Source organism: Hyla sarda, unplaced genomic scaffold (assembly GCF_029499605.1).
Source record: "Hyla sarda isolate aHylSar1 unplaced genomic scaffold, aHylSar1.hap1 scaffold_886, whole genome shotgun sequence".
Taxonomy (NCBI): domain Eukaryota; kingdom Metazoa; phylum Chordata; class Amphibia; order Anura; family Hylidae; genus Hyla; species Hyla sarda.
In genome coordinates this window covers 137,092-148,103 of record NW_026610915.1, presented here as the reverse complement: position 1 = coordinate 148,103, position 11,012 = coordinate 137,092, and the positions used below count along the sequence as shown (strand labels likewise).

General features: G+C 46.3%; 5 non-coding genes across 5 annotated transcripts; all 5 read left to right on the top strand.

The window, feature by feature from the left end:
- Nucleotides 1-793: 793 nt before the first annotated feature.
- LOC130348694 (U2 spliceosomal RNA) lies at nucleotides 794-984 on the top strand. The gene has a single exon (XR_008886192.1). It is a non-coding gene; the product is annotated as a U2 spliceosomal RNA (small nuclear RNA).
- Nucleotides 985-3,074: 2,090 nt separating this feature from the next.
- On the top strand, nucleotides 3,075-3,265 carry LOC130348693 (U2 spliceosomal RNA). Its single transcript, XR_008886191.1, has one exon. It is a non-coding gene; the product is annotated as a U2 spliceosomal RNA (small nuclear RNA).
- A 2,087-nt stretch (nucleotides 3,266-5,352) lies between these two features.
- LOC130348691 (U2 spliceosomal RNA) lies at nucleotides 5,353-5,543 on the top strand. Its single transcript, XR_008886190.1, has one exon. It is a non-coding gene; the product is annotated as a U2 spliceosomal RNA (small nuclear RNA).
- Nucleotides 5,544-7,627: 2,084 nt separating this feature from the next.
- LOC130348761 (U2 spliceosomal RNA) lies at nucleotides 7,628-7,818 on the top strand. Its single transcript, XR_008886248.1, has one exon. It is a non-coding gene; the product is annotated as a U2 spliceosomal RNA (small nuclear RNA).
- A 2,088-nt stretch (nucleotides 7,819-9,906) lies between these two features.
- Nucleotides 9,907-10,097, top strand: LOC130348760 (U2 spliceosomal RNA). The gene has a single exon (XR_008886247.1). It is a non-coding gene; the product is annotated as a U2 spliceosomal RNA (small nuclear RNA).
- The last annotated feature ends 915 nt before the right edge of the window (nucleotides 10,098-11,012 follow it).

The window sequence follows — 11,012 nt, the reverse complement described above, 5'->3', positions numbered from 1 at the left end:
TAGCAATGTGCTGTGATGTCACTCAATACCACTGACATCACTAGGTGTAAACAACATCTCTCCTTTGCTGTGTATGTGACTATGGAGCTGTTTGGTGATGTCGTCTATTATGGCCTTCATAGAAGCAACAGGAGATTGTTGCATCCATCTAGAACCCTCAGAACTACAGTGCTATGATGTCACTCACTTCCACAGGCCTTGCAGAGTGTAAACAACAACAACCCAGCTTTGTTGTGTATGTAACCATAGGGATTGTGATGTCACCTAGAACCTTCACAGCAGCGACAGCTTTATGAGGAGCATCAGCACTGCTCTGCCTGAGCAGAACCATCACCGCCATAGGTTGTCAAATAACCCGGATTTAACCCACACAGGTAAGTCCAATGGGGTGCAGGCATGTCCTCTATGCTTACAGCTTCCCGTGGGTGTTGGTTTGATACCGTTTGGGGACAGCCAAGGAGGCATCTGCAGGCAACAAAGGTAGGTGTGTGCTTGTGTGTGTGTTTCCTATGCAGATCCTAAGCCCAGTGTCACATGCAAGTAGGAGGAGTAAGAAGGGTTCCTGGCAAATCCGGGTTATGGATTGCATTTAAAAAGGCCCCGTGGGAGTGCAATGGGCCCCTGTCTTGCTGCTTAGCAATAATGGTATGGGTTTAGGTTCTGCTGTGTGTACTGGTGGTTGACTGCCCCCCAGCCCAGAGTGTGCATGGAAAATTGTCTGGCAGCCTCCCTGACAGCAAGCAGTGATAGTGCCCATGAAGGGGACCTTGTTGGGCCCGCCCCTTTCACGGTTATCGCTTCTCGGCCTTTTGGCTAAGATCAAGTGTAGTATCTGTTCTTATCAGTTTAATATCTGATACGTCCCCTATCTGGGGACCATATATTAAATGGATTTTTGAGAACGGGGGCCGATTTCGAAGCTTGCTTCCGTCGCCCTATGCATTGACCCGATATGGCAGTATCTTCGGGTACAGTGCACCACCCCCTTACAGGGTTAAAAAGAAAGATTCCTACTTTCATTGCTACCTGCTTGCTGGCTAGCCAGCTAGCCAGCCCTGTGGGCCTTGCTGCTGCTGCTGCTGCTGCAGCCAAAAAACAAAAGGTGGTGCTGCTGCTGCTTCTGCTGCTTCTGCTTGTGTCTGGCCGCTGTTGGAGCGTCCAGGCACAGGACTTCTGCTGCTGCTGACTAAATGGCCTCCTTAATTGGATCATTTGAGTAGCCAGCACACCTGTGCAGGTAGGGCATGACATGATAGGCAGCTGCCTTGATAGCGGGTGGGTGCTGAATGTTCCTAATTGACAAAATAAGATTAATGCTTATGAAGAAATATAAAATCTCATCCCTTCCCCAATATCGCGCCACACCCCTACCCCTTAATTCCCTGGTTGAACTTGATGGACATATGTCTTTTTTCGACCGTACTAACTATGTAACTATGTAACATAACATGGGGGGGTCTCCTGGCTGTTCACACAGGTGTGTCATTGCTGTACATTGACCATGCATTGCTTCTGTGGTATTGCAAAGGCAAAGACAAATGCTTCCAGCCATCCATTGCACTAATGGATTGGTCATCAGCTGGCTGTCTATGTCCCGCATCAATATAGACCAAAGTACAGAGGGTTAGGCTATGCTATAGTGCACCTACCTGATGCATCAGAAGGTGCGAGGCCCTTGCTAAATTCTGTGCACAGACTTTGAGATCTATGCTTTAGACTGTATCTAAACCTGCTCCAACATGGACTGACATTCTGGCCTACTTTCAGCCGATGCGACTTGTCTGTCGCTGAACAGTCGCTTTTTATGTATTCAGCACCTATGTATAATGTTGTAAAAATGCTCTAGAAGCAAAAGTCGCAGAAATGTCACACATATTTGGCCTGCAACTTTCTGTGCGACAAATTCAGACAGGAAAAATCAGTATAAATCCTTAGAAAATTATCCCCCAGTGTCTCCATCTGCTGGCGGTATTGAATAAGCATTGCTGCACTGATGGGGTATGCATTAGACGAAAAAAAAGAAGAAAAAGAAGAATAATACGCCCAGAAAAGAGGCGAAAAGGAGAAAAACGTAAAAAAACGTGAAAAAAAAGTAAGAGGAAGAGAAGGGAAAAAAAGGTGGAAATGGGTTTAAAAGTGATTTCGGCGGAGATATATATATATATATATATATATATATATATATATATATATATATATATACGCGCACACACACACATATATATAAACGTATTCTCCGTTGAGATATTGCAGCCGCTGCTGTGTCCAGGCCCAGGAGCCTTAGCACTGTGCTGTGATGTCACTCAATACCACTGACATCACTAGGTGTAAACAACATCTCTCCTTTGCTGTGTATGTGACTATGGAGCTGTTTGGTGATGTCGTCTATTATGGCCTTCATAGAAGCAACAGGAGATTGTTGCATCCATCTAGAACCCTCAGAACTACAGTGCTATGATGTCACTCACTTCCACAGGCCTTGCAGAGTGTAAACAACAACAACCCAGCTTTGTTGTGTATGTAACCATAGGGATTGTGATGTCACCTAGAACCTTCACAGCAGCGACAGCTTTATGAGGAGCATCAGCACTGCTCTGCCTGAGCAGAACCATCACCGCCATAGGTTGTCAAATAACCCGGATTTAACCCACACAGGTAAGTCCAATGGGGTGCAGGCATGTCCTCTATGCTTACAGCTTCCCGTGGGTGTTGGTTTGATACCGTTTGGGGACAGCCAAGGAGGCATCTGCAGGCAACAAAGGTAGGTGTGTGCTTGTGTGTGTGTTTCCTATGCAGATCCTAAGCCCAGTGTCACATGCAAGTAGGAGGAGTAAGAAGGGTTCCTGGCAAATCCGGGTTATGGATTGCATTTAAAAAGGCCCCGTGGGAGTGCAATGGGCCCCTGTCTTGCTGCTTAGCAATAATGGTATGGGTTTAGGTTCTGCTGTGTGTACTGGTGGTTGACTGCCCCCCAGCCCAGAGTGTGCATGGAAAATTGTCTGGCAGCCTCCCTGACAGCAAGCAGTGATAGTGCCCATGAAGGGGACCTTGTTGGGCCCGCCCCTTTCACGGTTATCGCTTCTCGGCCTTTTGGCTAAGATCAAGTGTAGTATCTGTTCTTATCAGTTTAATATCTGATACGTCCCCTATCTGGGGACCATATATTAAATGGATTTTTGAGAACGGGGGCCGATTTCGAAGCTTGCTTCCGTCGCCCTATGCATTGACCCGATATGGCAGTATCTTCGGGTACAGTGCACCACCCCCTTACAGGGTTAAAAAGAAAGATTCCTACTTTCATTGCTACCTGCTTGCTGGCTAGCCAGCTAGCCAGCCCTGTGGGCCTTGCTGCTGCTGCTGCTGCAGCCAAAAAACAAAAGGTGGTGCTGCTGCTGCTTCTGCTGCTTCTGCTTGTGTCTGGCCGCTGTTGGAGCGTCCAGGCACAGGACTTCTGCTGCTGCTGACTAAATGGCCTCCTTAATTGGATCATTTGAGTAGCCAGCACACCTGTGCAGGTAGGGCATGACATGATAGGCAGCTGCCTTGATAGCGGGTGGGTGCTGAATGTTCCTAATTGACAAAATAAGATTAATGCTTATGAAGAAATATAAAATCTCATCCCTTCCCCAATATCGCGCCACACCCCTACCCCTTAATTCCCTGGTTGAACTTGATGGACATATGTCTTTTTTCGACCGTACTAACTATGTAACTATGTAACATAACATGGGGGGGTCTCCTGGCTGTTCACACAGGTGTGTCATTGCTGTACATTGACCATGCATTGCTTCTGTGGTATTGCAAAGGCAAAGACAAATGCTTCCAGCCATCCATTGCACTAATGGATTGGTCATCAGCTGGCTGTCTATGTCCCGCATCAATATAGACCAAAGTACAGAGGGTTAGGCTATGCTATAGTGCACCTACCTGATGCATCAGAAGGTGCGAGGCCCTTGCTAAATTCTGTGCACAGACTTTGAGATCTATGCTTTAGACTGTATCTAAACCTGCTCCAACATGGACTGACATTCTGGCCTACTTTCAGCCGATGCGACTTGTCTGTCGCTGAACAGTCGCTTTTTATGTATTCAGCACCTATGTATAATGTTGTAAAAATGCTCTAGAAGCTAAAGTCGCAGAAATGTCACACATATTTGGCCTGCAACTTTCTGTGCGACAAATTCAGACAGGAAAAATCAGTATAAATCCTTAGAAAATTATCCCCCAGTGTCTCCATCTGCTGGCGGTATTGAATAAGCATTGCTGCACTGATGGGGTATGCATTAGACGGAAAAAAAGAAGAAAAAGAAGAATAATACGCCCAGAAAAGAGGCGAAAAGGAGAAAAACGTAAAAAAACGTGAAAAAAAAGTAAGAGGAAGAGAAGGGAAAAAAAGGTGGAAATGGGTTTAAAAGTGATTTCGGCGGAGAAATATATATATATATATATATATATATATATATATATATATATATATATACGCGCACACACACACATATATATAAACGTATTCTCCGTTGAGATATTGCAGCCGCTGCTGTGTCCAGGCCCAGGAGCCTTAGCACTGTGCTGTGATGTCACTCAATACCACTGACATCACTAGGTGTAAACAACATCTCTCCTTTGCTGTGTATGTGACTATGGAGCTGTTTGGTGATGTCGTCTATTATGGCCTTCATAGAAGCAACAGGAGATTGTTGCATCCATCTAGAACCCTCAGAACTACAGTGCTATGATGTCACTCACTTCCACAGGCCTTGCAGAGTGTAAACAACAACAACCCAGCTTTGTTGTGTATGTAACCATAGGGATTGTGATGTCACCTAGAACCTTCACAGCAGCGACAGCTTTATGAGGAGCATCAGCACTGCTCTGCCTGAGCAGAACCATCACCGCCATAGGTTGTCAAATAACCCGGATTTAACCCACACAGGTAAGTCCAATGGGGTGCAGGCATGTCCTCTATGCTTACAGCTTCCCGTGGGTGTTGGTTTGATACCGTTTGGGGACAGCCAAGGAGGCATCTGCAGGCAACAAAGGTAGGTGTGTGCTTGTGTGTGTGTTTCCTATGCAGATCCTAAGCCCAGTGTCACATGCAAGTAGGAGGAGTAAGAAGGGTTCCTGGCAAATCCGGGTTATGGATTGCATTTAAAAAGGCCCCGTGGGAGTGCAATGGGCCCCTGTCTTGCTGCTTAGCAATAATGGTATGGGTTTAGGTTCTGCTGTGTGTACTGGTGGTTGACTGCCCCCCAGCCCAGAGTGTGCATGGAAAATTGTCTGGCAGCCTCCCTGACAGCAAGCAGTGATAGTGCCCATGAAGGGGACCTTGTTGGGCCCGCCCCTTTCACGGTTATCGCTTCTCGGCCTTTTGGCTAAGATCAAGTGTAGTATCTGTTCTTATCAGTTTAATATCTGATACGTCCCCTATCTGGGGACCATATATTAAATGGATTTTTGAGAACGGGGGCCGATTTCGAAGCTTGCTTCCGTCGCCCTATGCATTGACCCGATATGGCAGTATCTTCGGGTACAGTGCACCACCCCCTTACAGGGTTAAAAAGAAAGATTCCTACTTTCATTGCTACCTGCTTGCTGGCTAGCCAGCTAGCCAGCCCTGTGGGCCTTGCTGCTGCTGCTGCTGCTGCAGCCAAAAAACAAAAGGTGGTGCTGCTGCTGCTTCTGCTGCTTCTGCTTGTGTCTGGCCGCTGTTGGAGCGTCCAGGCACAGGACTTCTGCTGCTGCTGACTAAATGGCCTCCTTAATTGGATCATTTGAGTAGCCAGCACACCTGTGCAGGTAGGGCATGACATGATAGGCAGCTGCCTTGATAGCGGGTGGGTGCTGAATGTTCCTAATTGACAAAATAAGATTAATGCTTATGAAGAAATATAAAATCTCATCCCTTCCCCAATATCGCGCCACACCCCTACCCCTTAATTCCCTGGTTGAACTTGATGGACATATGTCTTTTTTCGACCGTACTAACTATGTAACTATGTAACATAACATGGGGGGGTCTCCTGGCTGTTCACACAGGTGTGTCATTGCTGTACATTGACCATGCATTGCTTCTGTGGTATTGCAAAGGCAAAGACAAATGCTTCCAGCCATCCATTGCACTAATGGATTGGTCATCAGCTGGCTGTCTATGTCCCGCATCAATATAGACCAAAGTACAGAGGGTTAGGCTATGCTATAGTGCGCCTACCTGATGCATCAGAAGGTGCGAGGCCCTTGCTAAATTCTGTGCACAGACTTTGAGATCTATGCTTTAGACTGTATCTAAACCTGCTCCAACATGGACTGACATTCTGGCCTACTTTCAGCCGATGCGACTTGTCTGTCGCTGAACAGTCGCTTTTTATGTATTCAGCACCTATGTATAATGTTGTAAAAATGCTCTAGAAGCTAAAGTCGCAGAAATGTCACACATATTTGGCCTGCAACTTTCTGTGCGACAAATTCAGACAGGAAAAATCAGTATAAATCCTTAGAAAATTATCCCCCAGTGTCTCCATCTGCTGGCGGTATTGAATAAGCATTGCTGCACTGATGGGGTATGCATTAGACGAAAAAAAAGAAGAAAAAGAAGAATAATACGCCCAGAAAAGAGGCGAAAAGGAGAAAAACGTAAAAAAACGTGAAAAAAAAGTAAGAGGAAGAGAAGGGAAAAAAAGGTGGAAATGGGTTTAAAAGTGATTTCGGCGGAGAAATATATATATATATATATATATATATATATATATATATATATACGCGCACACACACACATATATATAAACGTATTCTCCGTTGAGATATTGCAGCCGCTGCTGTGTCCAGGCCCAGGAGCCTTAGCACTGTGCTGTGATGTCACTCAATACCACTGACATCACTAGGTGTAAACAACATCTCTCCTTTGCTGTGTATGTGACTATGGAGCTGTTTGGTGATGTCGTCTATTATGGCCTTCATAGAAGCAACAGGAGATTGTTGCATCCATCTAGAACCCTCAGAACTACAGTGCTATGATGTCACTCACTTCCACAGGCCTTGCAGAGTGTAAACAACAACAACCCAGCTTTGTTGTGTATGTAACCATAGGGATTGTGATGTCACCTAGAACCTTCACAGCAGCGACAGCTTTATGAGGAGCATCAGCACTGCTCTGCCTGAGCAGAACCATCACCGCCATAGGTTGTCAAATAACCCGGATTTAACCCACACAGGTAAGTCCAATGGGGTGCAGGCATGTCCTCTATGCTTACAGCTTCCCGTGGGTATTGGTTTGATACCGTTTGGGGACAGCCAAGGAGGCATCTGCAGGCAACAAAGGTAGGTGTGTGCTTGTGTGTGTGTTTCCTATGCAGATCCTAAGCCCAGTGTCACATGCAAGTAGGAGGAGTAAGAAGGGTTCCTGGCAAATCCGGGTTATGGATTGCATTTAAAAAGGCCCCGTGGGAGTGCAATGGGCCCCTGTCTTGCTGCTTAGCAATAATGGTATGGGTTTAGGTTCTGCTGTGTGTACTGGTGGTTGACTGCCCCCCAGCCCAGAGTGTGCATGGAAAATTGTCTGGCAGCCTCCCTGACAGCAAGCAGTGATAGTGCCCATGAAGGGGACCTTGTTGGGCCCGCCCCTTTCACGGTTATCGCTTCTCGGCCTTTTGGCTAAGATCAAGTGTAGTATCTGTTCTTATCAGTTTAATATCTGATACGTCCCCTATCTGGGGACCATATATTAAATGGATTTTTGAGAACGGGGGCCGATTTCGAAGCTTGCTTCCGTCGCCCTATGCATTGACCCGATATGGCAGTATCTTCGGGTACAGTGCACCACCCCCTTACAGGGTTAAAAAGAAAGATTCCTACTTTCATTGCTACCTGCTTGCTGGCTAGCCAGCTAGCCAGCCCTGTGGGCCTTGCTGCTGCTGCTGCTGCTGCAGCCAAAAAACAAAAGGTGGTGCTGCTGCTGCTTCTGCTGCTTCTGCTTGTGTCTGGCCGCTGTTGGAGCGTCCAGGCACAGGACTTCTGCTGCTGCTGACTAAATGGCCTCCTTAATTGGATCATTTGAGTAGCCAGCACACCTGTGCAGGTAGGGCATGACATGATAGGCAGCTGCCTTGATAGCGGGTGGGTGCTGAATGTTCCTAATTGACAAAATAAGATTAATGCTTATGAAGAAATATAAAATCTCATCCCTTCCCCAATATCGCGCCACACCCCTACCCCTTAATTCCCTGGTTGAACTTGATGGACATATGTCTTTTTTCGACCGTACTAACTATGTAACTATGTAACATAACATGGGGGGGTCTCCTGGCTGTTCACACAGGTGTGTCATTGCTGTACATTGACCATGCATTGCTTCTGTGGTATTGCAAAGGCAAAGACAAATGCTTCCAGCCATCCATTGCACTAATGGATTGGTCATCAGCTGGCTGTCTATGTCCCGCATCAATATAGACCAAAGTACAGAGGGTTAGGCTATGCTATAGTGCACCTACCTGATGCATCAGAAGGTGCGAGGCCCTTGCTAAATTCTGTGCACAGACTTTGAGATCTATGCTTTAGACTGTATCTAAACCTGCTCCAACATGGACTGACATTCTGGCCTACTTTCAGCCGATGCGACTTGTCTGTCGCTGAACAGTCGCTTTTTATGTATTCAGCACCTATGTATAATGTTGTAAAAATGCTCTAGAAGCTAAAGTCGCAGAAATGTCACACATATTTGGCCTGCAACTTTCTGTGCGACAAATTCAGACAGGAAAAATCAGTATAAATCCTTAGAAAATTATCCCCCAGTGTCTCCATCTGCTGGCGGTATTGAATAAGCATTGCTGCACTGATGGGGTATGCATTAGACGAAAAAAAAGAAGAAAAAGAAGAATAATACGCCCAGAAAAGAGGCGAAAAGGAGAAAAACGTAAAAAAACGTGAAAAAAAAGTAAGAGGAAGAGAAGGGAAAAAAAGGTGGAAATGGGTTTAAAAGTGATTTCGGCGGAGAAATATATATATATATATATATATATATATATATATATATATATATATACGCGCACACACACACATATATATAAACGTATTCTCCGTTGAGATATTGCAGCCGCTGCTGTGTCCAGGCCCAGGAGCCTTAGCACTGTGCTGTGATGTCACTCAATACCACTGACATCACTAGGTGTAAACAACATCTCTCCTTTGCTGTGTATGTGACTATGGAGCTGTTTGGTGATGTCGTCTATTATGGCCTTCATAGAAGCAACAGGAGATTGTTGCATCCATCTAGAACCCTCAGAACTACAGTGCTATGATGTCACTCACTTCCACAGGCCTTGCAGAGTGTAAACAACAACAACCCAGCTTTGTTGTGTATGTAACCATAGGGATTGTGATGTCACCTAGAACCTTCACAGCAGCGACAGCTTTATGAGGAGCATCAGCACTGCTCTGCCTGAGCAGAACCATCACCGCCATAGGTTGTCAAATAACCCGGATTTAACCCACACAGGTAAGTCCAATGGGGTGCAGGCATGTCCTCTATGCTTACAGCTTCCCGTGGGTGTTGGTTTGATACCGTTTGGGGACAGCCAAGGAGGCATCTGCAGGCAACAAAGGTAGGTGTGTGCTTGTGTGTGTGTTTCCTATGCAGATCCTAAGCCCAGTGTCACATGCAAGTAGGAGGAGTAAGAAGGGTTCCTGGCAAATCCGGGTTATGGATTGCATTTAAAAAGGCCCCGTGGGAGTGCAATGGGCCCCTGTCTTGCTGCTTAGCAATAATGGTATGGGTTTAGGTTCTGCTGTGTGTACTGGTGGTTGACTGCCCCCCAGCCCAGAGTGTGCATGGAAAATTGTCTGGCAGCCTCCCTGACAGCAAGCAGTGATAGTGCCCATGAAGGGGACCTTGTTGGGCCCGCCCCTTTCACGGTTATCGCTTCTCGGCCTTTTGGCTAAGATCAAGTGTAGTATCTGTTCTTATCAGTTTAATATCTGATACGTCCCCTATCTGGGGACCATATATTAAATGGATTTTTGAGAACGGGGGCCGATTTCGAAGCTTGCTTCCGTCGCCCTATGCATTGACCCGATATGGCAGTATCTTCGGGTACAGTGCACCACCCCCTTACAGGGTTAAAAAGAAAGATTCCTACTTTCATTGCTACCTGCTTGCTGGCTAGCCAGCTAGCCAGCCCTGTAGGCCTTGCTGCTGCTGCTGCTGCTGCAGCCAAAAAACAAAAGGTGGTGCTGCTGCTGCTTCTGCTGCTTCTGCTTGTGTCTTGCCGCTGTTGGAGCGTCCAGGCACAGGACTTCTGCTGCTGCTGACTAAATGGCCTCCTTAATTGGATCATTTGAGTAGCCAGCACACCTGTGCAGGTAGGGCATGACATGATAGGCAGCTGCCTTGATAGCGGGTGGGTGCTGAATGTTCCTAATTGACAAAATAAGATTAATGCTTATGAAGAAATATAAAATCTCATCCCTTCCCCAATATCGCGCCACACCCCTACCCCTTAATTCCCTGGTTGAACTTGATGGACATATGTCTTTTTTCGACCGTACTAACTATGTAACTATGTAACATAACATGGGGGGGTCTCCTGGCTGTTCACACAGGTGTGTCATTGCTGTACATTGACCATGCATTGCTTCTGTGGTATTGCAAAGGCAAAGACAAATGCTTCCAGCCATCCATTGCACTAATGGATTGGTCATCAGCTGGCTGTCTATGTCCCGCATCAATATAGACCAAAGTACAGAGGGTTAGGCTATGCTATAGTGCACCTACCTGATGCATCAGAAGGTGCGAGGCCCTTGCTAAATTCTGTGCACAGACTTTGAGATCTATGCTTTAGACTGTATCTAAACCTGCTCCAACATGGACTGACATTCTGGCCTACTTTCAGCCGATGCGACTTGTCTGTCGCTGAACAGTCGCTTTTTATGTATTCAGCACCTATGTATAATGTTGTAAAAATGCTCTAGAAGCTAAAGTCGCAGAAATGTCACACATATTTGGCCTGCAACTCTCTTCGACA